General features: G+C 38.2%; 1 protein-coding gene and 1 long non-coding RNA gene across 6 annotated transcripts in view; both read right to left on the reverse strand.

The window, feature by feature from the left end:
- The window catches only part of shank2b (SH3 and multiple ankyrin repeat domains 2b), a 305,290-nt gene extending 291,729 nt beyond the window's left edge, over window positions 1–13,561 (reverse strand). For 2 of the 4 annotated variants that reach the window (XM_055009729.1, XM_035952465.2), the window contains exon 1: window positions 13,290–13,422. The gene's annotated coding sequence lies outside the window, so the exon portion shown is untranslated. Of the gene's footprint in view, window positions 1–13,289 lie in introns of all 4 variants that reach the window. The other 2 variants (XM_055009730.1, XM_055009711.1) reach the window with 2 other exon arrangements.
- Window positions 13,562–16,361: 2,800 nt separating this feature from the next.
- Window positions 16,362–26,501, reverse strand: LOC111574580 (uncharacterized). Of its 2 annotated transcripts, XR_002746639.3 has the most exons (4): window positions 25,806–26,501; window positions 22,982–23,055; window positions 16,705–16,805; window positions 16,362–16,627 (listed from the first exon to the last, which is right to left on the reverse strand). It is a non-coding gene; the product is annotated as an uncharacterized LOC111574580 (long non-coding RNA). The 2 variants fall into 2 exon arrangements; XR_008602369.1 differs by lacking the exon at window positions 22,982–23,055 and having other exon boundaries at window positions 16,366–16,627.
- Window positions 26,502–26,695: the final 194 nt, after the last annotated feature.

The following is a 26,695-nucleotide window of genomic DNA, read 5'->3' on the forward strand; positions in this document are numbered from 1 at the left end:
GTATGGGGTTCAATCACACAGTTGCAAGACTATTACACATCAGCAGAGCATCAGGAGACCACATGTTACCGTGCTATCAAATTCAGGATATGTGTTGCACAATTTTTTGTGACCACTAGAAGGTGCACATTTGCAAGTTCATGCATGATCCAACCTTCCTGTGGAGAATCACTACTGGTGACATTGTGGGTCTGTGGCTACCATCAAGAAAAGAAACAACAGTTTTCACATGGGAAGAACCGCAGTCTTCAAGATTGTAAAAGGAGCAAAATCAAAATCACTTCAGTTCTTACATCAATAACTATGACATTGTACTGCCAAAAACAGTGCTTTTAGGCATTCTGTTTTCTTTTCTGTCTGTTTTAGTCACATGATACACACAGGAGTTAGTACTTGATTGCGTAACCATTCCTGTTGCACTATTTCTAACTAATTTGCTTTGTATTTGGGCTTGTGGTTCTCCATTTTGTGTTTGGTGAGTTTCCACAGGTTTTCAAATGGATTTAGATCTGGTGATTGAGCAGGCCAAAGCATGGTTCTAATGTTCTGGTTCTCCATCCAGGCTGTAACTGACCTTGCTGTGTGGCAAGGAGCATTGTCTTGTTGGAAAATCCAGTCATTGGAGGCAGGAAAGAGTTTTCCAGCTGATGGAAGAAGACTGTTTTCAAGAGTAGCCCTGTACTTGACCTGGTTCATTCACCCTTGACACAATTGCATTTGCCCTGTTTCACCCAGACTGAAACAACCCCAGACCGTCACTGATCCACTCCCATGTTTTACTGTAGACAGTCTTGTTTGTAAACTTCTCCAGGCTTCCTCCTAACCAGTGAGTTGGCTAGAGTGGGCATCAACTGAAAATTGGATTCATCACTGAAGAGAACCTTAGCCCAGTCGTCTACTGTCCAATCCTTGTGTTCCCCAGCAAAGAGTACCCAGGCTTTCCTCAGCTTTTTATTGATGAAGGGCTTCTTCCGTGCCGTGTGACTTCAGACCAGCTTCAAGAAGTCGGTTTCCAACTGTCCTTGCTGAACAAGTCACATTTCTTGACAGTGCCTACTCATTTTAAGGTCCCTGGAGGTCTGACGACAATTCCTGACACAGGAACGGATGAATGCACGGTCATCTCATGGGGTAGAAAGACGTTTCCTGCCGCTACCGGCTAGGAATTTGGTAGAACCATCTTCGGCTTGTTTTTTCTTGGTGTAATGAACAGCTGTCTTGGATATCTTCAGTTTTTTCGCTACCTGTCTCTCACTCATGCCAATTTCCAGCAGTGCCAAGATGGCTGCCTTTGTGGCTTCACATAATTCTTTTGTTTTAGGCAATACGTGAGAGCTGACAACTTGTGAGTTGTGCTACAGCTTGAATGTCAGCAGGAAACCACTCTATGTCTTTGCATGTGCAGTGCTGCTTATGACATGAAATGGCCTCTTATATACCCTGGGAACACAATTAAGCTTAAGCAAGTCAAATAGGACATAAAGTATTATGGAATCAGCTCTATTTTTGTCATGTTCATTGTATTCTTCAGATAATATACCTTTAGTGGTACTAGGCATTAAAATGAACAAGAAATTGAAGAGTGGTCTAATAATTTTTCCATGACTGTATATTTGCCCCTCACTTTCTGCACTTTCACTTTCCTTTATATAAAAAAAAAAAGGCTACAGGTAAGAAGCTTAATGCATAGAGCTAGTATCAATCCTCCGTCGCAATGCACTACGTCACAAATCCCTGTTTGAGAAGCCAGTGGGCATGCTGGGGATTCCCTGCCAAGACTAAAGATCGGCTTCTTTCTCCCAACAGATGCAAGTCGCAGCAGGAGGAGGCCACAGAAAGGCTGGGTGGGCGAGCAGAGAGGAGAGGTAAAACAAAAAGAGGAAGGGAGTGGGAGAGAGATGAGAAAGTTTGGATGCATAACAGATTGTCATCCACCTCCTCCCTCCCGTCTTCTGTTTGTCTATGTACTTGCTTTCACAGCTTTCCTACCCTCCTCATTTGTGCTTTCTTCCTCTCCCTGTGTAAATCCTTCAGGGCTGATCGAGGGATTGGACTCAGATGTCCCCAAGTTTGACTTTGATCATTGCTGATGAAAAAATCTAAAGCTGCATCCCCCTCCCTCTCTCTCAAATACGCTCACACTTCCTGCTGTCCCCTCCCTGGGTCTCGTGTCAGAGCTGAGATAAATGAGCAGGAAAAGGGCCGAGCTCTCTGGAGATTTGGGAGTGTATTTCTACTGGTCGAGGCGTCGGCAGAGCTCAGGTCTTCCATTTGCTGTTCTGTCTGTTACTAGTACATTTATCTTTATTATGGTAAGGTGCCGGTGGATTTGTCATCTGACTTCCTACATTTTCCAAAGAGACTCAACAACCCTAACACCAGAGGAGACATCATCTTACATGCTTTTATTTCAATCAAGGAGAAAAGGCCCATGAGCCTGGTCTGTATCCCAGCTAAAATAAAATCAAGCGACGAGTAAGAAAGATAGTATCTCTTTTACTACAACAGACTTGTCCATGCAATAGTGTAGAAACTACATTTTGTTTCTGCCAAGGAAGCACAATTTCATTTCTGCAAGATTACACAAAAACTACCAAGACAAATTCCATGAAATTTGGTGGACCATGGGAAAAGGATCATTTTTGTGCAGATTTGGTTAATTTTCCACACAACTGTGAGAGGCATTGGCTTCGGTTGAGATCTCTGTCCTCCGAGTGTCCATTAAGTTTACTACAAATTTGCTTTTCTAAATGCTTTAGGTTTTGGGCTGAGGTGTATGGATCTTTGTATAACCCTCTGAAATCCATGGAGGTCCTTGGTGTTTTTGCACCTGCTTGTATTCACTGTAGGCTCATTTTTCACTGCAATATAAAGTCTTACACCACTATGGAAACAGCTCAACCGTGGCTAGAAGAAAAGAGAACTCAGAAATGCCTATGCATTATGGCAGCCATTGTTAAAAGAAATATTAAACTCCTTTGATTATTTATTTTACAAAAATTGAAAAAAAACCTGGAATCAACATGTACAACATTGTTCCAAGTGGCCACAGGTCTTACCAATACTGGAAAAAACTGGGGTCTCAACATGCTGTAGATTTACATTTTTATTTTGTTTCCATTCTTATCCCCTCTCTGCTCTGTGTAAACACAGCCTACAGTTCATCCTTGTTCTCCCTAAATGCCCCTGCATCTTGTGACTGTAGCTGAGTCACTAATGATTTCACGTTTGCGCAGAGGACCATAGAAATATTTAGTATTTTATAAAATATGGTGCTATCAGTTTTATTTTTGGCAAATCTGTCAAGGAGGCATGTAGAATAAATAGATTTTAATATATCATGATTGTAAGCTTTGATTTTGTTAAGCTTTAGACAGAATTGCCCATCACAGATGACATGTTTAGATCAGGTCAGAGGGTTGAAAATATGAAGAGCTGCTGTGTTAACATTTTTGGTTGTGAGACATGACATAATTGACGGTAGTTTTGGGGTTCAGAGGGTTAAGTAGAGGAGCACAGCTATGATTAAAGCTAAATAATTTTGGGAAAACATCTTTTTAAACATGCATTTAATTTTACCCACTTAATTTGCAACATATTTTTTAAGTCAATCTTAAGTTCAGTCATTAAGTAAGAGAATAATCTATTTTAATAATTTAAATATTTATAAAAGAGCACTACCACATAAGATACCAGCAAAAGTTTGATGGTCCGACAAGGATGGGAGCATAAATTCGTAAAACCGTTGCCACAACAGTTTAAAAACTGGGTCAGAAATGCTGCATAATGTAGATCTTAAACTGCATTGTTTCAAACTGCAATTTCGATATGACAACAATTAATTGTTTTTCCATACCTATGATGCATGTGAGCAAATGCACCGTTAAGTTGCAGTTCATTTTCCAATGTAATGCAACTACTGTCCCAGCGATGACAAGTTCATATACATTAGTCAACTTTAAATGACCATGACTATTGTCACTCAGGGTTTTATCTGCAGAGAAACATTTTTGATGTCCTCCAAAGAGGTTCAAGTCAGCACCAAAGAAAAATCAACATCAGTAAAATAGTTAGAATTGAGGAGGTTTGTTTACACGGGTTTCATTTACTCAGGCATGAAAGACATTTTTGTTTATCAAATGGTCAGAAATGTCCTGACAAGGCATAGATATCTGCCATTGTCATTACTGTCATGTGTAGTCACTCACCAAAAGCTTATTCTGACAAAGGAAAATCTGTGACTTTATGAATAGTTTCATCATGTTGAGAATTATATCAGCCAAACATCGAGTTAAGTAATATTAGATTATATAATAAACATATTAAGCTGTAATCAGTGCAACATTAAGCAATACAGATGAATGAACACAAGCAGGAGTTACAGTTTTGAATGTGTCCATTTACTAACTTGTGTCTGCTAATAAAGCTGCATTCAAAACGTCCATCTGTGGGAAGCTTTCAGTGCAGGTGGAGGTGAAGTTCAACTAATAAGCTACACTATGAAAAAGTAGCTCAGCAATCTTTCTTTGCCTGTGGGCTCTGTGGATGCAGCATAAGCTGTTCAACTTAACACGCTGCCTTTGTAAGACTTGTATGCAAATGCATCACAAAATAAAGAAACACTCAGAGCAGTGAATGATAAATGAATGGATGTTTAACTGCCTTTTCATCTTTACTACTAAATGCGATCTCAGTGGAAAAAAATATTCAATTCCCTCTGTCGCTCAAAGGCTACTAGCAACTTTTAAGGTGGAATGATTTCTTGCATGCAAGCATTGTGAATCAGTTAAAAGACCTTAAATGTTACTATATATACTTGACCATTCCATTAGATGTTATTGGCTCTCTTGTAAAGCATATGTTTTAATGATGATTGGATCTTGAACTGCTTAAAAACATGCATGGATTTTAACCGGATTATGCAAATTGAGAATATTCTACTTCCCCGTCTGAATTTAAAAAAAGGCAGAGCAGTGTCAATTTGGGGCACTACAGCAGCACTACAGGTATGGTTTTAAATATAGCACACATACAATAGACAGGTTAAGCCTTAGGCTTTTCAAGCACTTGTTTATTATATGGGAAAGACAGTAGTTTTGGTTGAACATTGTAACAGCCAGCAGTTTTCATCACATAGTTCAGGTCAATTCGGACATGTTAAATGATTTACCCAAAACCACACAAGTCCTTAAACAAGTCCCCTGAGCTGTCTTAAAAGAATCAGGGCAACATTCTAGGCATAATAACTTGATGCCAGTGTTCTCAGAGGCAGCTACTGTGTGGATGTAAAATTGATTATACTGAGAAAATTAAAAGCAAGGGAGATAGCTTTCCTACAAAACACATTTAGTGATTAGTTTGACCTTGATTGTCAATAACCTGTATGAGAAAGCACAAGCAGCCCAGGTTGCAAAAGGCGGTCTCACAGTGTGAAAGGTTTTGCAGCCAACACAGCATCGACATTCAGTCAGTAAGCAACAGGAGCAAAAGACACCATCTCCACACTCTAAAAAACAATGCTTTGAATGGTTTTACACTGTATTTTTTACACAACATTGTTATTTTACAGGTATTTGTCATTCTAAAAATAATGTATATTAGGGACTGAAAAATAGCAGATATTTTCACATTCCTGTTTTGCTGAATTACAGATATCTAGGACAATCACAAAAAAAGTATTCATTTGAATGCTTACGGTTTTAAAAACAAATACTTATTTGTTCAGATACAATGTATGACAATAAAATGGCAGTATATTTTACTGTATTTAAATCAGCTACAAATGTGACAGCATTCTGCCATTTTTTTTTTTTTTTTTTTAAAAACCAGATTTTGTCTGGCACCCTTGCGGTCAGATTCTTACAAGTTTATTTATTCATTTAGTTTACAGTGTACAGCCACTGTGATGAAGAGCCATTGAATTCTGACCAAACTGCATAAAAGCTCACAATGCTGAAGATTTAGAATGAAAATCACTGTATGATTGGAGGTAAACAGGAGACTTACATAATTCATAAAGTAATCTACACTTGCAAATATCTGACTGGCTGATAACATCTGACCCATGTTAAGAAATTTGTATTTTTGTCGATGATAATGTCAATTTGAATGTAGCTTGATGGCACTCGAGTCAAACAATATTCTGACTTTCTAAGTTAACTCTCACACTGTCATTATTTATTTAAGCAGCACTACATCCTGTACCATTTACCTCACCTACTCCTAAAATATGTATTTCAGCAAGTTCATGATTTTTGGCAAAGATACTGGTATACTCCCACTTAACTGAACTGACAAATTTAACATGCAGAGGAAGAGGTTACAACACAGGCATCACTTCCTGAAAAATTTCACTGCACTTAAAACAAGTTTGACATTTACAAATCATTCATACAGTAGCAGCATCCAGGTCACTGCCTTTCAGAAATAGACCGCTGCTTTCGGAAAAGTAACAAACCGGAAGAGAAGAAGAGGAAACAGCTGAGGAATGGCTCCCCCGACCCCTGACCCCATTCAGATTACCATCGGTACAGAAGAGCCTTTCCACATCGCTGAACTGCACAGTGCAGTTGAGAATCAATCAGCTTCTGCTGTGTCCACTAAACTAAAAGAAGGTGGGGGAGGAAATGGATCACTATCTAAATTAATATTCCTGGAAAATCTTGTTTAAAAAAAAAAACAAAAAAAAAAAAACGTGGAGTGATGCACGACACGCACACGGTAACAGAAAGAAGGCAGCATGTGCAAGCTGTAAAGCCGCCAAGCATTAATTAAACATCTCTAGGTAAATGAGAGAGTCCGCCCACCTATATGCTTACACCTGACATTTAGGTAAATTAGCCAAGAGTAAATGCCAGTCACTCAGATTGGATGTCAAGGATGAGGTGGCTGAAATGGTATAGTTTCATAAAATCCAAGTTTCAACAGAAGTAAATGTCAAATTCTGAAAAGAACCACATCTGCCTGACTTATGTGGCTTTGTTCTGTCACTCTCAGCTTCACATATTAGCAGCTGATGCCTTAATTCAAACTCAAAGACAGAGAAATCAATAAAGAAGCGTTCTGAATGTGACGGGCAGCAAACAAAATAAGCGCATATCTGCTCATTCTGTCTGTTTTCCTGATATATAGAGTTCTATGTAAGAAGTCTAGGCTCTTACTGAATGGTGAAGTAAGTTCGAGGGCTGAAACAGCAAGTAGATTAATGATTCTGTCAAGGGCCAAACAACGGAGCAACAATTATAATGACTGATTAATTACTTATGTCATTTAATAAGCAAAAAGTCTCTCTACAATGCAAGGATTCACTGCACTTATGGCAAATTTTTAGCTAAAGCCAAAACAATAAATCACAATTAGTAAGATCTTGATTCTTTATCATAATCATTAAATGATTCCAAAGACAAGAAGTTGTTGTCGCACTATCACAATAAAATAAACGGGGTTTTTCTTTCAACTCCATTGCTGCTAATGTACAAATCCTTGCATCAAAATAAGAATTACTATAATCTTCACCTGAATTCAGAGCATCTCCCTGAGGCAAAATATAAATAAAATTGTACCCAAACACCTCTTTTTCTGTACCTCTGCTGTATATTAATAAACTCTGATATTTACTGATGTTCCATAAATGCCTTACATGCAGGTGTGGGACCAAAAATTACTTTGAAAAGAGTGAAATAAGGTGTTCTAATCTCTAATCTTTACTGAAGCTGACAAAAAGCAATTTGGTCTACATGGGCTGTTTTCTGTGTACAGTTTTCTAAAAGCAGGGCATTTTAAATGCCAATATCACAGTTGATCAACCTCATTTAATTGTTGAAAGCCAAAAACATGAATAAAATTCAATCAATTGTGCAGTCCTATTTTGGGGTTTTGAGGTATTTAAGTTTTAAAGATGTGACTGGGGAATCAGGGGGCTTAAAATGGTATCTTTCCACTATGTTTTGACTTTTTTTGGACAAAGATTAGGAATTCAAAAAGTAATTGAAGGATTCATTGAAAATTGCCCAAAAAAATATCATGAACAGTAGCTCAGGAGAGTTTATTACCAGCATCAATACAGCTATAAACAAGAAAAGCACTCAGAGAGTGCAGTACTCCACCAGGGCTGCTCAGTATTTGTATCATGTCCGACACATGAAATCTTGAAAAAAGTCGTGGCAGAAATCACAGCACTATAGAATGTGGCCATTTAATATAGATGCACCCACAAAGAAAATGACTTTGTGCCGAGCACAGGCGTGTGTTATGCATGATACCAAATCCTATGACTTAAATATGTAGCGGGCAGTGGGAATTGATGGGACTCAGAAACACCCCCACAAGTTAATCAATTGTTTCTTGTATCATTTCCGACGGATAAGTCCTGATAAGTCTGCAGTGCTCGATTTGTAGTAGGACTGCAATCATATGATCGTCAGCAGGCAGCTAATGTAGTGTTCACTTGCCATAGTTACAGTGACCCCATGCTGCTATCTCGTAAAGATACAGAAGTCTTTAACAATTCTGTGGATCCAGACTGTAAGTCACATGACTGCCAAAATCTAATCACTTGGCCCTTGTGTCATTTCTGACTTTCCCTGAAAATTTCATCCAAATCCATTAGTCCGTTTTTGAGTAATGTTGCTAACAAACAGACAGACAGATAAACAGACAAACCAATGTCGACTGTCATATAAATCCGCTGTGGCTCTGCCTCCTTAGCGGAGAAATAGTCTTAGCTACGAAAAACCCTGACAACTCAAGATAACCAAAGAAAGTGCCCAAAGAGTAATCCTACTTTCTCAGTAGAACAATTCTCTGTATGCTCAGTTGCTCCAGGAAATGTGTTATTGTATAAACTGGTCTGATCAAAATCCCCAAATATCATCACCAAAAAAGCTATCCAACCACCTACCAAATGATGTTCGTAGTCTCACACAAAGCAAATTGACTCAAGTCGAGACCTATAATGGAGCAGGTGTTGAGCTCTTACTGTGACTCAAATTAATTTATGTTCCCCACACAGGCCCTCTCAGAAAATACCGTGAGTCATCTTAAACACACACCTGTGCTGTGAGTCTTATCTTAGGACAAAGTGACAGCATCTGTAAATAAGATCGCAGTTTGAGATAGTCACACAAGATGTTTTTATGAATGAATGGAGAGGCATAAGGGGAATCTTCACAGGGTGTGAGTGAGAGAAAGGAGGGAGAGTTTTGCAAGGAGAAAAACAAAATTATGACATTGTGCAGCTGTGAAATGCACATGCATGTTTGTTCTTGGAGTGGTGCGTATGTCAGCAGGTGTTTTCCTGCTCAGTCACATTAGCATTCTAAAAATTCCACAGAGAAATGATCAGAATTGAGTGAGAGGCGAATGAAAACAAATGCAAATTTTTACAGTTCTACAATTTCATTTTGCAGACACTTTTATGCAAAGTGACGTCACGTATATCTGAGCGTAGATACAAACGTTTACTTTTCACGTCTAGTTTGGTGATATTTTAAAGTCTGATGAAGTCTGTAGTGAACCGAAGAGAATCATCAGAAATGATACCTACTCTTCAACCAATCAATTAGTCACAGGGGAAAAGAATTTGCACATTATAAAGATTAACTAAATTGGCCACAGATTGTACATGCTGGCCGTATTAGCACAAAGAATTTCTAAAAAACAAAGCCACACACAAAAAAGATATTTACTGTATGTTGGTCATTTTATACTGAAATGATAACAACAGATTCAGAGCAGATCAGGGTGCAACCATGTACATGTGTATGAATTCTGAAAATAGAGCTATATGAACTGGTGATCCTAGCACTAGAACTATTGAGGAATATAGCACAACATAGAGTTTTCTTTTATCTCATAACAATGTATGGAAATAGTTTTCTCAGCCTGGAGATGACCTGAAGCTACAAAATCAGTCTCACATTTACATTTTCTCATTAAGCAAGTAACAACAGAGAAGCGCTTCACTATCAACCTCAAAGCAACGTGACTTTTTACACTTTAGGACCTCGTAACACAATAAGAGATACAGAGACAAAGTTGATCAGCAGCATCTTACTGATATTTATATTTTATCTTTCATCTGGTAATTCGCTTGGCTTTCCTCAACTGTATCGACTGTATACTGAGTGTCACAGTCACTTTATGTTAGTTTTACATTTAGTTATTTATTAATTAGACGGTGGAATTTGAAAAAAAAATGACTTTGTATGATTTGTAGGAACTGCTTAAGTTAATTTACAGATTTTTCCCAAAAATAATTCCTGTCATTTTCATAAACTGTGATGCTTCAACGTTTCAGAAAAGTTACCTCCCAGGAATTTAACTTCATCATAATGCAGAAGAGTAACACAAAGTCTTGCTGAAAGCTAACTCGACTTGCTTGGATGTGTTTGAGATTGCAGTATCTGATTTTCCTCTTTTTAAGCAATAATCATCCTATAAAGTCATTAAGTTATGATTTTGCAGACTATATAGTTCTTACACTTTAGCGAAGCAGTCTTCTGGGGCTGCTCTGGCACAGGAAAATGATCATTGTGAACTGCTTATTGACTCAAAAATTGATGCAAATATTTGCACCAAATTTGGTTTTACGTGTGATGATATTGGCATTGAAAATCAACAGGGGTCAAAGTGCAAAAATGCCCAAGAAATCTAGGAATGCATCTAAAAGCTGTTATTGAGGGGCCAAAATTGCCCCAAGATTTCAAAAGATGTGTTATATCTACATTACCAGTCAAAAGTTTGGACACACTTTCTCATTCAAATGAAAAATAGTGTATATGTTGTATATATTTTATGTTTACCAGGTTAGGCAAATTTCCTAATCCTGTCATCATTTTATCTCCATTCATTTAATTTAATTTCCAGGCAAAACACACACTCACACAAATCACACTGTTTACATGCATGCATAACTGTATGTAACTGTAACTACGTACTATAACGTAGTGCTGTTAGGACCAGACATCCCCGCTTTGATTCTAAAAGAGCACTTTGTAGAACCTAGCTGAGGCTAAAAGCCGCTATAGAATTGCAAACCATCTACCGGTTTTGTAGTTTGCCAACTGCTGTCTGCTTTGGTTGTGGCCGATTAACTTGTTCATAATAGGCTAGTGTTAGTCATAAGTGTGCCATCAGTAGATGCTTTATGCGAACAGAAAATGAGCTTAAATACAAAAGAATTTTTTTTAAAAAGATGAAAAATTTGACGAAATGAAATATAAAACTGCTTGCCAAACTGTATTTTACAACTTTTAGGATTCCGTCCCAAAAAAAAAACATTTAAAAGTTGGCTTAATTAATTATAAATTATAGTAAGCACAGTCAATCCAAAAAGTATCTGCTCCCTTTGAAATGTATTCTATATTGCAAAAATTCAATGTTTCAAGCTGAAATTGGCTCTTATCAAGGAATCAAACGCCTCAGCTATGACTCACAGAAGAAACAGTCTTAGTTCTTTGGGACTATGCAATAAATAGAAATTTTAAAGGGAGCAGATAGCAGTGTTATGAGTCCTCTGGGAGACAGAAACTCATTAATGATTACTAAATCATTTACTGGGGCTTTATAGATCTGTTATAAGCCATTTTGGTTGCCAGGTTGTGGGTGTTTATCCTCCCCCAGCAGGACTCTCACTGCAACGATTTATCGATTAGTTGTCAACTATTAAATTATTCACCAACTATTTCTGACAATTAATTGGTTTTGGAATTATTTTATCAAAGAAATGGTAAAATTTGGATTCTATCTTCTTAAATTTCAATATTTACCGGTTTTTCTGCTCCTTTATGACAGTAAACTGCATATCTTTGTATTGTGGACACAACAACACATGTAAGGATTTGGGTTAATCAATATTTTTCACCATTTTCTGAGACCAAACAACTGATTGTTTAATTGAAAAAATTAAAAACAGATTAATCATCAATGAAAGTATTTATTAGTTGAAGCTCTAACTCCCTAGTTTATCAATGAACCAACTGACCCTTTGCCTGAGATAAGAGCACAGTAAAGCCGGTCTGCAACCATGGATTTTTTCAGTATCAATTAATATGCAGATTATTTTATTGATTAGTCTAAAAACATCTGTCTTGTCTACAAAAGACTTGAAAATCCAAAGAAATAAATCTCGCTATCATTGAAGATTAAGAAAACAGGCAAATGTTCATATTTAGAACGAGGAAACCGAGACTTTTCTTTGAAAAAATGGGATAAATAATTCATTCTTTATCAGCGGATTCATTTTATATCCATCAACTAATTGACTGATCAGCTCTACTGTGAGTTTCTGGTCCTAAATCTGTTTTATTAGTACTTATTAACCACTGCAGACTTCATGCCATTCTGTAAAACGCCTTTAATTCATAATTTATTCGGGTTGGTGATTACAGACTACTAGTTGGAGCTGTTGGTTTAATCACAAGGTGAGAAAGCTGTGACCCTTGTTAATGACTGAATACAAAATTGATGGTTTATTAAAGTGGTTTCCAAACTTTCTCTGCCATGCTCTCTTTTGGGGCTTGAAATGTTTCACAATCCACATCCCTTATGTGGGGACAAAAAGCATTCACTCAATAGGCAACAACACTGCAGGAACTGGCCAGAAAACTCCCTGAAGAATTTTATTGACACAATATTCAAGAACATGAACATGCAGGAACTTACTACATTAGTCAATTTGTGCCCTAATTGCACTCAGGTGGAGCAAACAGCCACACATTAACAGAGGCTTTGTTCCAGCAAATTACTACACTGTACTGCAACAATTAATAATGTTGTTAGATACACCTGAGCTTGACAGGTGAAAATGTTTGCTGTGGAAAAACATCTATTCAGCTTTACTGCCACTCCACACTTTCCCTCTGGTCATGTTTGGAAAGCACTATTATAGTGATACTGTAAAATAAGATTAGTCAATATTAATGTGTTTATAAACACCAAAAGCTGCTTATTAATGGTTTAAAACTAATCTGTAAGAAAACTGCTTATTAGCCACCAAATAAGCCTTTATGGAAAAGATGCTTATTAGAAAGTAGTGCAGAAATGTCACTGGAAATTGAGTTAAATTTCCCCCAACATGATAGAGAACATTTCAGCTGCAGGGAAAACTAACTTTAAACAGAAATAACAGCAAACCATCCCTGCAGGGTTGCAGCACATTAAAGTACTGCGAGATGCTCCACAAACTCACTTTGAAGACCCACGCACGAGTCCACGCAATACTATTAGAGGCTACTACAGTATTTTGTGTGTGCGGGTGGTGTAAAAAGTAACAAAAGGTTAGTATTTACCTTGGACGTCGTCCGTGGTTCCTGCTCAGTCTGAATATTTTTATTCCCTTCGCCTCTTCGTCCTCTTCTTGTTCCCCTAATTCCTCCTAATGTCGCTCCATGGCTCCGACTCTCCTGGCACACGGTGGCCGGTGGAGCAGGTCTGCTGGCGGGGGGAAAACTTCCAGTCAAAGTGTGGTGGACGGATCTGCGGACGGGAGGAAAAGAAAAGGGGGCAGTGATGGACGGGCAGGAGGAGCAGGACAGCGGCGAGGGAGGGTGGGAGAGGAGGGTGAGGAGGACGGAGAGAAGAGCGAGAGGCGGCGGGCTTTAAACCTGATCTCCCGGGGAGAAACCCGACTGCTGCCGCGCTGAAATTCAATACGAGGCGACAGCCACTCAGCGCGGCTCCAAGCAGCTCAGCTCCCCGCACCGACACCGAGCAAAGCGAGCTGAGAGGCGGTGGGCAGCCGGGGAGGGAGGCAGGGGAGGGAGGGGGAGCGGTTATTATAAGGACACCGGCCAAACGCCTCCCGACAAGACAGGTGGATGGGAGTCAGTGAACGGCTCTGTCATTTCTGTCACCTCGGGCCAGAGTCTCCCTGAAAGTGCACATACAGTAAAAACGGAATCTGAATTTCCAGCTCGCACACAGCTATTCATTATGAGCAGAGGAGGATATAAATAGCAGAAATACAGTGAAGCCTGCTGCAGTTTAATAAAACATCTTCATTTCCAGCTACAGTCTGGTAAAAGGCGGATGTAGGGCGAAGAGTTTTGTAAGATTTTAACCTTAATTTTGATATTACAGGTTCTTGATCTTAACATTTCAGTTAATCTGGTGAGTTTGTACTAGGGATGTACTGATTTTTTTTTTTTTTTTTAGGGCTTTTGTCGAATTTTGTCCAGTATATTAACATAATTAACAATATAAGATTTCAATCTTGATATTAAGTTAGTCAAGTTAATTTGTATTATATAAAAGTGTCTTAATTGTAAAATTTTGGTAAATCTGCACAATGATGATAATGTAGAGGGTAAACCTTGGTTTTTACTCAGGTAAATTTACATAATTAACCATAGTGTGAGGTGCTAAACGTTAATTTGTATCATATTAAAATATTGTGGAGTCTAAACCTTAATATTAAAGATAGATTATTTTCTAACATATATGTTACTGAAGGGTCTCAACCTGATTTTTTTTTTTTTTTTTGCTCATCAGGAAAATTTGTATCTTATATATTATTGTAGGATCTTAACCCTAATATTTAGGTTAGCTTGGCTAATTCTATCATATAGAATAAATGTGGGGTCTTAACCACAATATAAAGTTGGGTAAATTAGCACAATTCCTTATATTTTAGGGGCTTAGCCTTAATAGTTAAGTCAGTTATGGTTAACTTTTGATTATATATAATACTGTAGGGTCTTAAAACATGTGATATAAAGTCACAACATCAGTCATAGTTGTCTATCGGAAAGATCTTTGGCTGACCAGATGTTTGTTTCAAATGTGCCATAAACTTGACTTGAATAGAAAAAAAATGTAAGGCAATAGAACTTAAACCCTTTCAGGCTAAGTATGTCAAATGTCTAACGTTGGCTAAAAAATTTAAAATTAAAATGTGCAGTGGGACAGCAAAAGTCAAGTCAAAAATAAAGTCAGGAGACTGCCTCACATTTAATTTCAAAATGACTGCAGTATGTATATCAGCTAACATTAAAGTTAACAAGCAAGAATTTACATGTAGCAAAAGCTTGCTAGCTAGTTAGCTAACTAGCTAGCAAAAGCTTGCTAGCTAGTTAGCTAACTAGCTATCAAGTGTCAGAATAAAAACCACTAAGCCATCCACCATGATTCCAAACTCCATTCATACATATTTAAAGTGCTCAAGACCATTCTGTTACTATTAAAAACAGAAGTATTCTTTGTAACATACATTAAAATCCTACCCAGTTCATGTTGTACAAATCTTTGACCAGCAGAGAAGGTTCCAGAAACTTCCATGATGGATAAGAGGGCAAATAAACATGTGAAAGCAACTCAGCCAGCCAGTTCAACCGTGAAAAATACACAAACCCTTACACTATGCATATAAAAACTCAAAACTGGTTTTACAGGAACAAATTAACTTTCTTTTTTTCCAGTTTATATCCCTGGTAGCAGCTAAAAGATTTGACTGGCAACCAAAAAAAGTCTTATAATGGTGGGAAAGTTACAGACGTCCCGCCCCTCTTCTCAAAGAACCAATCATCTGCTTTCTTACATCCAAGGCGGAACCAGCCAGCCAATCAGTATTGACTCAAGTGCTTAGTAGAGGTATAACTGAAAAAAGTAAAGGGACCTTTTAACCTTATTTTGGGGCAATATCACCAGATTTTCAAAATGGTTTTGACCAAATAGGACTGCTGATACTACATAAGCAGTGAGCACTGAAATATAGTTGTCGGTTACTCTCTATTCATTTAGATAGAAGCCAGGGCTTGCTAGCCAAAAAATAACTGCTTGGGATGCTAACAAAATTGCTGCCAAGTAGTGAGACTTCAAGCTAAATGCTATCATCATCAATGCTAACAAAAATTACAATTGTGAACTGATAAGGGACCAGAAAAATCAAGAAATAACCAAAGGCACCAAGTTTCACCATGTCATTTTTACTATAAAGTACTGAAGTAGCACATGTATTGCAAAATATATATATAGAGTTCATTCGGTAGAAATTAGAGCCACAATATTACTCGATAAGCTATCAACTATTAAATTATTCACCAACTATTTTGATTATGGTTTAATTGGTTTATGTATTCTTTTTAAGAAAAAAATTCAGCCAATTCTAGCCATTTAAATATTCCCTGGTTTTGCTCCTTCCCACTGGCAGTAAACTAAACAGATTTTGATTGTGGACAAAACAAGACATTTGAGGATGTCAACTTCTGATCAACATTTTCACCATCCTCTAACATTTTACAGGTCAGTAATATATCTGTTAGGGCTGCGAGGAGAGGGTGAACCCGAGCAGAGAGCACACAGAGGAGGCAGAACTGGAACTGAAAAAACGGATTTATTGTACAAGGGAGAACTCAGGACTAGAAGTGAACGGAAGCGAAAAGGTGATGAGGATCCAGAGAATAAACTAAAGGGGAGTGTCGGGGGGGGGGGGGGGGGGGGTGTGACGGTACCGGGAATCAGCGGCTTGGTGGGCGTCCGGGATGGGGTGAGTCGGCGGTGGAGAGCGGGCAGGAGACTCCGATTCCAGGGGAGCAACAGGCAGGGTGTTCCACACGCAGACGGAGGAGGAATTCCGGGAGATGTGGAGGATGGACTGGGCTGGAGGAATCCGGGCAGCAGGGTCGACGGTCTAGACAAGAAAAACAGGATTACTCGCTGATTCTCGGTTAAGGCAAAATACATGCAGTAAAGGCTAGAGCGACTGACTGCAGAAGCAGAGTTTACGATCTGGCAGGGTGTGGAGAGTGAGACCGGCTTTTATTGCGAGGATGATTCACAGGTGTGTCGTACCGCAGCTGCCCGGAGTTCTGTGGATGACAGATAATTAGTGGATGACAGAGGGAGAGCGAGAGAGTGAGAGAAGAAAAAAGAGATCAGGTAGGGGCTGAGGCAGGAACGGAGGAGGGAGCCCTGACGATATCTAATCAATTAATCAAAACAATAATCGACACATTAATCAACAATGAAAACTACCGTTAGTTTGTAGTACTAGAAGAAATATATTTTTCAAAGTAACTGATTCTCTTAAAGTCTTTATACAACATTTTAACTTGAATTAGCAGTCGGTAAAGATTTCAAAAATGTTTGTACTCAGCAGTACTGTATCTATTTTAAACTCAATAAAACTTTCATCTTTCATTTCAGTTAGACATACACTATATTGCTAAAAGTATTCGCTCATCCATCCAAATAATCAGAATCAGGTGTTCCAATCACTTCCATGGCCACAGGTGTATAAAATCCAGCACCTAGGCATGCAGACTGCTTTTACAAACATTTGTGAAAGAATGGGTCGCTCTCAGGAGCTCAGTGAATTCCAGCATGGAACTGTGATAGGATGCCACCTGTGCAACAAATCCAGTCGTGACATTTCCTCGCTCCTAAATATTCCACAGTCAACTGTCAGCTGTATTATAAGAAAGTGGAAGTGTGTGGGAACGACAGCAACTCAGCCACCAAGTGGTAGGCCACGTAAACTGATGGAGCGGGGTCAGCGGATGCTGAGCCGCATAGTGCCAAGAGGTGACCAACTTTCTGCAGAGTCAATCGCTACAGACCTTCAAACTTCATGTGGCCTTCAGATTAGCTCAAGAACAGTGCTTCAGCAGAGAGCTTCATGGAATGGGTTTCCATGGCCGAGCAGCTGCATCCAAGCCATACATCACCAAGTGCAATGCAAAGCGTGGGATGCAGTGGTGTAAAGCAGCCACCACTGGACTCTAGAGCAGTGGAGACGCCTTCTCTGGAGTGACCAATCATGCTTCTCCATCTGGCAATCTGATGGACCAGTCTGGGTTTGGTGGTTGCCAGGAGAACCATACTTGTCGGACTGCATTGTACCAAGTGTAAAGTTTGGTGGAGGGGGGATTATGGTGTGGGCTTGTTTTTCAGGAGCTGGGCTTGGCCCCTTAGTTCCAGTGAAAGGAACTCTGAATGCTTCAGCATACCAAGACATTTTGGACAATTCCATGCTCCCAACTTTGTGGGAACAGTTTGGAGCTGGTCCCTTCCTCTTCCAACATGACTGTGCACCAGTGCACAAAGCAAGGTCCATAAAGACATGGATGACAGAGTCTGGTGTGGATGAACTTGACTGGCCTGCACAGAGTCCTGACCTCAACTCGATAGAACACCTTTGGGATGAATTAGAGCAGAGACTGATAGCCAGGCCTTCTCCTTCAACATCAGTGTGTGACCTCACAAATGCGCTTCTGGAAGAATGGTCAAAAATTCCCACAAACACACTCCTAAACCTTGTGGACAGAATTCCCAGAAGAGTTGAAGCTGTTATAGCTGCAAAGGGTGGACCAATGTCATATTGAACCCTATGGATTAGGAATGGGATGTCACTTACGTTCATATGTGAGTAAACGCAGGTGAGCGAATACTTTTGGCAGTATAGTGTATATTAAAAAGTTATGCTGACCAGATTCTTATATATAGTGAAGTTTGATAGACAACATTAAACAGAATGTCAAAAAGCCAAAGAACTTTTTAAAAAGATCCTTAATCTGCATCTGAGTGCTTTAAAGCTGTTCTGCCCTTTCCGCTTCAAGTGAACAACACACACATGAAATATAGATGTAATACAGATATAGATTTCCTGTCAACTACAGAGGCGCCTCTGGTCGAGGTTTGCCATCTTGTTTACATCCAGAGGTCTGTGCTATGAAGCAGGATTTGAGGTTAGCAAAGTTTAATGCTTCATTTTCAGGGCTACAGCAGCGGTTCTTCTCACCAGGATACATTGTCATGGTGAGAACATCAAACTTGCTCTAGAGCAGGTGATGTCTGCATTAACAGACCAACAATTTTAAAACACTGCCTACTGACCAATTAATTCTCTTCGTAAATGATGTCACCAGTCGTAGAAGATGCTGGAGCTTAATGCACGGACAGTGAGGGTTTTTTGAGCTGCACGCAATTTCAAAGCCATGCTATTGTTCTTTTGGCTTTTGAACTGCAATGAAATCTTTAAACAGTTTAAAGCAGTAAATCCTTGTACTTGTTGACCTTTTAAGATTTGCAGTAATCCTATTTATTGGTCGAATGACGTTTTCATATTTGTTCTTTACTTTCTTCCAAGGACAATTCAACAGAGAGTTGCAGCTTGAAGAATAAAAAGCTTAAACTGTCTCGCACACTATCAGAATGAGACTAAATTAACCATTGGGAACATCCCTTGTCTGCATTGTAAGTTTCTTCATGCCAATTCAACAACAAGAGATATTTCAGTTTGCACCAACAAACTGATTTCTCCCACAAACAAGGTCTAAATTGAACAGATCAGTCTTCTTTGTTAGTACACATGTAATGAGAATTTTTCTATATTGCCACAAACATATATTCGACATTTATGCACTTTCTTGTTACCAACTGAATATACCTGTACAAATTTAACACATAATTTGATGTATATACACATCCAAATATATATGTTCCATTTTTTTATGAATTAATCCCCTGAATCTGTGTTTTGCATAAACAAAGATATTTCTACCATAAACTGAGACAGAAATGGCACAAATTGCTGCATAAAAATTCACTTGAATAATTAAGTGAAAGTTATGCTTATAACAGCATTATGGCATAGCAGTGAAAGGCAATCAACGATAAGATGAAAAAGCATTGTTTAAAATAATGTTTTTAAAAACACACACACACACACACACACAAACACACACAAACACACACAAACAAGAAACATTTGGCAGCTGATAGTAAAATATTAAAGGAAATAGTTGTGAAATTGGTTAATCCTGCAAGAAAAGGGGGAAAAATTGTGATGTAATTGTAAGTAATGATCTCATTTAAATATAAGCCTTAATTGTACACGTACATTTTTACATACATCTTTGTCACAATTTTTTTTTTTAGAATTTTCTAAATATTTATAGTATTAATCATGAATTCACAGTTTCATTTATTCAATAAAAAGGAAACATTTGTGAAATTACAATAGATTTTTTTGTCAAAAATCTGATTCACATGTTTTCAGTGTTATCTTCTAGACTATTCTTGGAATTTTAGTAATATTTATGTACTTGAAAACTAAGGAAAATAATCTGTGTTGTCCAAACAGGTGAATATGATAGTCGGTATGTTGCTTGTAACAAGTGAATATCTATGTTTGCATCACAATTTTGCAGCTTAAAGATGTCTAAGGACTTTGAAGGAGAATAACAGCAAAAGCTTACTATCAAAAACTGATTTATGTCTAAATGTTATTACCCAATGAGTCAATGGTGATGATATTAGGATTGATATTTGCGGTTGGTTCGGTTTTAGCTGGACCGCAGATGGAATATGAGATACTGACTCATCCACCTGCCCTTTGAGCAGAATGTCTGTCTGGAAACTCCCGTCCCCCTCTCCCTCACCTCCACTTCCTCTCGCTGTCTGTGTGTGTTCCGGAAACATCGGAGACAAGAGTGCCCCCTGCAAATAAATGGTCATTACCATGACAACGGCGGCGCGAGCAGCAGCAGGACGATGTTGATCATGGCAACAGTGGCAGGGAGCCAGACCGACAGCCCGGCTCTGCCCCAGGGGCGAGCCAATGTGAGGACTCCAGGGTTTGATACCAGTGTGTGTACACACTGACTTTACTTCCAGTGCAAATATGGTGGCAGCGACTCAATATGAAAGCATCACAGGAATCAAAGTGTGAGCTCTGACATTTTCTCTCCACAACAAATATTCAAACTTCAGCAACAAAGGGCTTTGCTGGGATCAGATCTATGTATTCTGTTGTTTTCCCAAACCACCTTTCCACTTTTCCACCCTCCCACTCCTCCTGAACATCATGTTTTCCAAAAAGAACTGCTGACTGAAGCCTAAAACAAGAAGTTGATGCCACTTAATTTTAACAATATGGAGCTGGAAGCAGAAAGAAAATAATTAAGGTACCAACGACTATTTTTCTATCAATTAATGTATCTTTTATTTTATTCTTTGTAGCAGAAAAGCAGCTTTCGTCTCATTTTTTCCTTTCTGATATGTCATTGTACAAAGCAGCACAGTCGGATGTAAAATGTGAACAAAGGATTACGTAAGTGCAAAAGAGTTAAACTGGAAACTCCAACATGATAAAAATACATTTAAAAAGAGACCCTATTATTATTGAAATCAGCAGTCTACTACAAAAGAAATCCAAGTTTCTATTAAAAAAAACCCTTGACATATATTACACTAAGTGCATCACTAATAGGTGGATATTTTACAAATGCAAAGCAGCTAAAGCAACTTAGTTTCTCTTCATTGTGTAACTGTTCTCTGATTTTGTCACTAGCTTTGAATTCTAGGAAAATATCAACAAAACATATCGCACAGCAGTCGTCTGTCTGCCATTACCTCCTGGTGAGCCCTCTGTGTAGCAAACACTTAATAGCATTTACATTTGTTACATTTCTGTTTGTTTACAGATTAAAAACACAAGGTTTGTGAACCTGAGTTTCTGACAGAGCCACTTTTGCCATTTTTCTCTCTTTCCACTGTTTATTCTAAGTTAAAACCCTCTTCTTCGCCCCGTATTGAACACAATTTATTAATTTATTGCTTGTTTGTTTCATCTCAAGTCATCAGAAGATTTCTGTTCAACCATTTGATTTGTCTGATTTTTTTTTTTAACAGAAACAATTAAAATTTAAAATGGTATCTGTGAAATTTAGACTGATAGATCAAGTGCTTGGAGATATTTTGTACATTTTTCCCACATTGAAATTGGAGGCTCTGTTTGAACAACAATATCTCAAACACTACTAAAGGATGAAAGCTTGAAATTTAGTTTTTTTATCACATCAATGATTCTCAGTCTGCAGTATTGGACAAGGAGATCAAATAATCTCTGTTTGAGTGAATTGAAATATGGAAAAGACAAAGTGAAGCCCTCATGAAAAGTCCTGTCTTTGATGTCACATTAATAAAATATACTGTTAATGGAGAAGTCAAGTAGTGATATTTTTAGAACCACATGTAGCTGCATATCACAGCAATATGAAACATGTAGAAGAGATTTTAATATGAAATACTTTGTCACAAAAAGCATTAAACATATTTGTAGATAGCCTAATCGAAGTGGCACACATCTCTGCAGTTTCAAAGTGGTTCTCCAAATATAACTAAGAATATACTATACTATTAATATTTTTCATTTTCAGACCCAGATCAGTATTGCAGATTCCAAATCAATAACACAATGAGAAAAAAACTGTGAAAATTTCAGGCTTTTATCTTTATTAGTTCCTGAGATATTGTCAAATTTAAATTTTGTCAAAAAAAAAAAACATGATGAAAGAGTAGTTTAACAAGTCATTTTTTTTAAAAATAAAGTTTTAGCTCAGAAAGTATTTGATATATCAAGATAAAATATTGCAAACATCTTTACAAATATCCATATTTTATGCAAAAAGAATTTCTGGAAAATCAGAGATGGTCAAAGAGAAGTGATCCCAAAAATGATTTAACTGACAATGCTGTCTTTATAAATGTCTTTACATGCACAGGCCCTTGCCATATATGCAGCTTGGAAAATTCTGTTTTACTCACTGTGCAGCTACAATCTGTTATAACCTACTGGACAAGCCAAAGCTTAACTTATTTTTACTTATACTTTACCTGAAATTGTCTCATTTAACCTACAACTGTTCTTGTTTTAGTTGATTCTTTTATTCTAAATGCTCTAATTATTGTTTTTATTGTTTTTATTGTTTTACTAATGCTCCCTTTTAAAATTCTGTTGTCTTTCTCATCCAAGTTTTTGATTTGCCTGTCGACACCTTTTATTTTCTTACCCGGCTGCATCACAAATGAGGCCTCCACATCTCAGTATAGTCCAACTCTAAGTAAAGGTTGAAAAAAAAAAAAAAAGAAGAACATTCAGGCATGAGAGTGGCATGATTTCTCTCACAAGAAAGCAGGATTGTTTCCAAGAATGTCAAACTGCTCCTTTAAACCAAAATAAACAGTTATATAAAACAGCTACCTTCATTATTTCAGTTTTCCAGCAGCAGGCCGGGCATAGTTATGGAAGTAGGGGCAGCTTAAAACCTCAGAGACCTGAAAAACACAGATTTGTGATGCTATCAGGCTGGAAAAGCTGCCAATGAAGTGAACAGGGATTTTATGTACTCATGCAATGTTTCTCCACCGAAACAAACAGCAACCAGGAAGCACTCAGAGGACGAACACCTCCACCAAAACTGCTCCGAATCAGTCATAATCTGCATGTCGACCCAGCTCTGCTCGCTGAATCATGGGACACATGTGCCAGATATTTTTAACTCAAGCACTTTGTGAAAATATTCAAAACTGCCTCTCGCACAGGAGTCCTTTGAAACATTCCTGGAATGGTACCAAAAACTAATCACTTGTTCCTCAGCCAATTTACCAACACTCCAAATTTAACTGAAAACTGTAAACAAGTTCTGGACTATGCTGCTGACTAACAAACATGCATAACCGAAAACATGACCTCGGCTTGCAGAGTCAACAATAAAAGGCAGAGATTTCAATCAGCAAAACATTCTTAACAGTAGTAGGTGATGAGTTAATCAGTGTGATTTCAATACATTAAGAAATATCAGGGGATAAATTCATCTCTGTACAGCTGGCAGCCTCTTAACTGTGAATTTCTTTATATAAATGTGTTAGGTTCTTGTCATTGTGCCATTATCTCAGCACAAATTTACAGCTAGAATTTCTCCAAGGAGCTGATTTCTATTTCCTCAGAAGTGTTGATGGTGTTTGTGACAGTAAGCTGTGAAATGATTAGAGACAGTAGCTCTAATCAGAGGAGTGGCAGACTCCACAGGCACAAAACTGTCTCATTTTGAAGAAGTTATTCTAATTAATTTGCACAATAAAATACCGATCATTAAAATGCCACATCTCAAGCACTCAGGAACAATGAACAGAAACCCTTTTCCATTTAGACTCTGTTAAATAGCGTTATGTCTCTGCTGAGAAACAAGACCAGGTACATCTATCTTATATAACTTGTGATGTTTATTTGTTTCTGACCATCACTGGGCTGCAAAATTTTCTGTTTTTTTTCTTGCTTTGCAGCCCTACAGGTGCCGATAGTTACCAGAAATGCACCTTTTTGCATCTTTGGCTGCCCACACATACAGAATCGCTTCATGTCGAGCCAAGATCTGGATTGCATCTTCATTAGCATCCTATCATTGCAAAACACTGGGCTACAAACCCAAAGTTGTCCTCCAAATGAGCCACACAATCACATGTCATTTCCCACTCTTGGATTACAGTTGTGCTGGTTGGGAGCACTCCAAAACTTCACCACTTGGAATTGGTGGAGTTTTCACTTAATAGCTGCACACAACATTAAAAGCTGCATAAATTACATCTACACTCTACAGGACAGCAGTTTTACAATGCAGTCCTACCTGATAATTACGTATTTCTGTGCTACTGGGAAATGGAGAGCTGCACCAACTACACACAGCTGATCTGCATAAAACCAAACCAGCCGTGGCTGACCGTTAAAGGAACTGAGGATCGATGGATGCAGTGGTGGAAGAAGTATCGATATTGTACCGATTCAAAAGTAGCAATACTACTGCACAAAGTTGCTATTTTCCAATTAAAAGCTATGATGTTTTGTCTTCCTTAAAAGTACAAAAATACGTTGCATCAAAAAAATATTTCAAGTTACCCACAGTAAAAGTACTCATTATGCAGAATGTTCCATTTCAGAGTCTTAAAAAATGTAGATTCCTCAGTGTATATGTCACTTTAATGTTGTAGCTGGAGCCCATTTTCTCTATTTTATATACTGCTGGGTAACTTATTCTGCAACATGGTATATTAATCTGAATCTGCAACATAACTGCAGCTTTTAATTATGTTTGCTTCAAAAATATAATGGGGTTGATGTACCTTAATGTAGAAATACTGCATCAAAACTGTAATTGAGTAAATGTACCTGGTTCCATTTTACCACTGAATGTGTGCTATGAATAGAATCATCTACTGTATGAGAATACTGTACATAGCCAATGAGAGCATGCCCCACTTTCTTGAATAACATGCACTGAATTTATGCAAAACATACATTTTTTTAAACTTTGAAAATAAGAAAGTTTACTGATCCCTCACCAAGGAAAATTCACATTACATCAGTCAGAAACTAAATTATTTCTTCAAATTTTGCACTACCACAGTACTTCAGTGACAAAATGAAGATATGTTGTGGTCAAATGATGACTCTTCGGAGACATTCAGTCACTAAAAATGATTTAATTCAATGTATTTTTCCTGTGTAGACGGCTTAACCCTCTGAACCCCGAGCACTTTCTGGGCATTTTTGCTTCAGTAACACTTTACTCAATGTGGGCTCATTCTTCACTGCAAAATAAAGTCCTGCACATCTATGGAAACAGCACAACCACAACTAGACATAGAGAGAACTCAAACATGTCTTCGGTGTAACATAATAAAGTTCTAGCAAAACAGAATACTGTCACAACTGATCTGAGAACCCTGAAGCAGACACAAATCACAGGTAGAATTTCAGTTATTTAAAGCAGCAAATACAATAAATTCAGTAAAGCAGACAACCAGGATCACAGGGAAGGTAGTTAACCATTGGGAGATTATAGGCCGAAGCCTAACTCTGATAGCTGGAGGCTAAAGTCACAAAGCTGAACACCAAATATGACAGAAACACAACAACTCAAACTAACCAGACCTGAAGACTGAACTCAAAACAACCAGACTAAGGACTGTGCAAGAAGCAAATGTTGATCTTCAAGTAACAAGCCACAGACAATGCAAGGGATGCTTACACACTTAGCTGACTGGAGTTGTGGAGATTGGTTGCAGCTGGGGCAGAGGTTGAGCTGTAGATCAGATCAGGACAGAGATGGTCAAAGCGGTGTAGCAGTGGGAGGCAGGTGTCCGGTAATAGAGATGTAACCAGGAGGCTTGTGAATGAGTCCAGGTGTTGCTGGTTAAGCTGGAGGGGAGCCATTGGTTTGACCACAAAGTGGTGACAGAACTGGCAGCAGGAGAAACTATTGCTAGCAGCAGATCAGAGACAAACTGGCAGAAAATTCAGAAAAGGCTGAGTTAAATTGGCTGGTAGCTGAGTCTACCTTCTGGCAGCGAGTTTGGGCTTAAACTGGTCAATTTTGTGTAGGAGATGGTGATTGGTGTCAGGTGATCCAGCCACACCCAGAGAGGAAGTAAGACAGAGGGAGAGCTGCCAATTAGAAGCAGAGGGTGTGGCAAACACAAAAATAGAGGTGGAATTTCTTTCTTTATTTTGTAAAGATTTTTAAAAAAAAAAAAAAAAAAAAAAACATGTATAGCATTTTCCCAAGTGCCCACCAGTTGCTTCCACTGTGGTTGTATTTCATGATGTTTTCTTTTCGTGTTCATGCATTTTGACAACAGCTGAAGTCAGGTGTGGACATAAATGCAAAGTTGAGTATACTATAGCCAGCAATTGATTGGCTCTCCATTGCCAGCTGGTAGATGATTGGTTCTTGGACACACGGGCAGGATATATAAGATAGCACTGCCCAACTGGCCATCCATTCAGTATTTTATCATTTGCTTTCTTTCTGAGTAGATAGGGGTGGACGTCCACCTTCGGATCGATAGGACAGTTAGTATTTGTATTTCATTTTGTTTATTTTCTTGGTTTTCTGGTTTATTTATGTTGTAGAATAGA

This window comes from Amphiprion ocellaris, chromosome 1 (genome assembly GCF_022539595.1).
Source record: "Amphiprion ocellaris isolate individual 3 ecotype Okinawa chromosome 1, ASM2253959v1, whole genome shotgun sequence".
Lineage (NCBI taxonomy): Eukaryota > Metazoa > Chordata > Actinopteri > Pomacentridae > Amphiprion > Amphiprion ocellaris.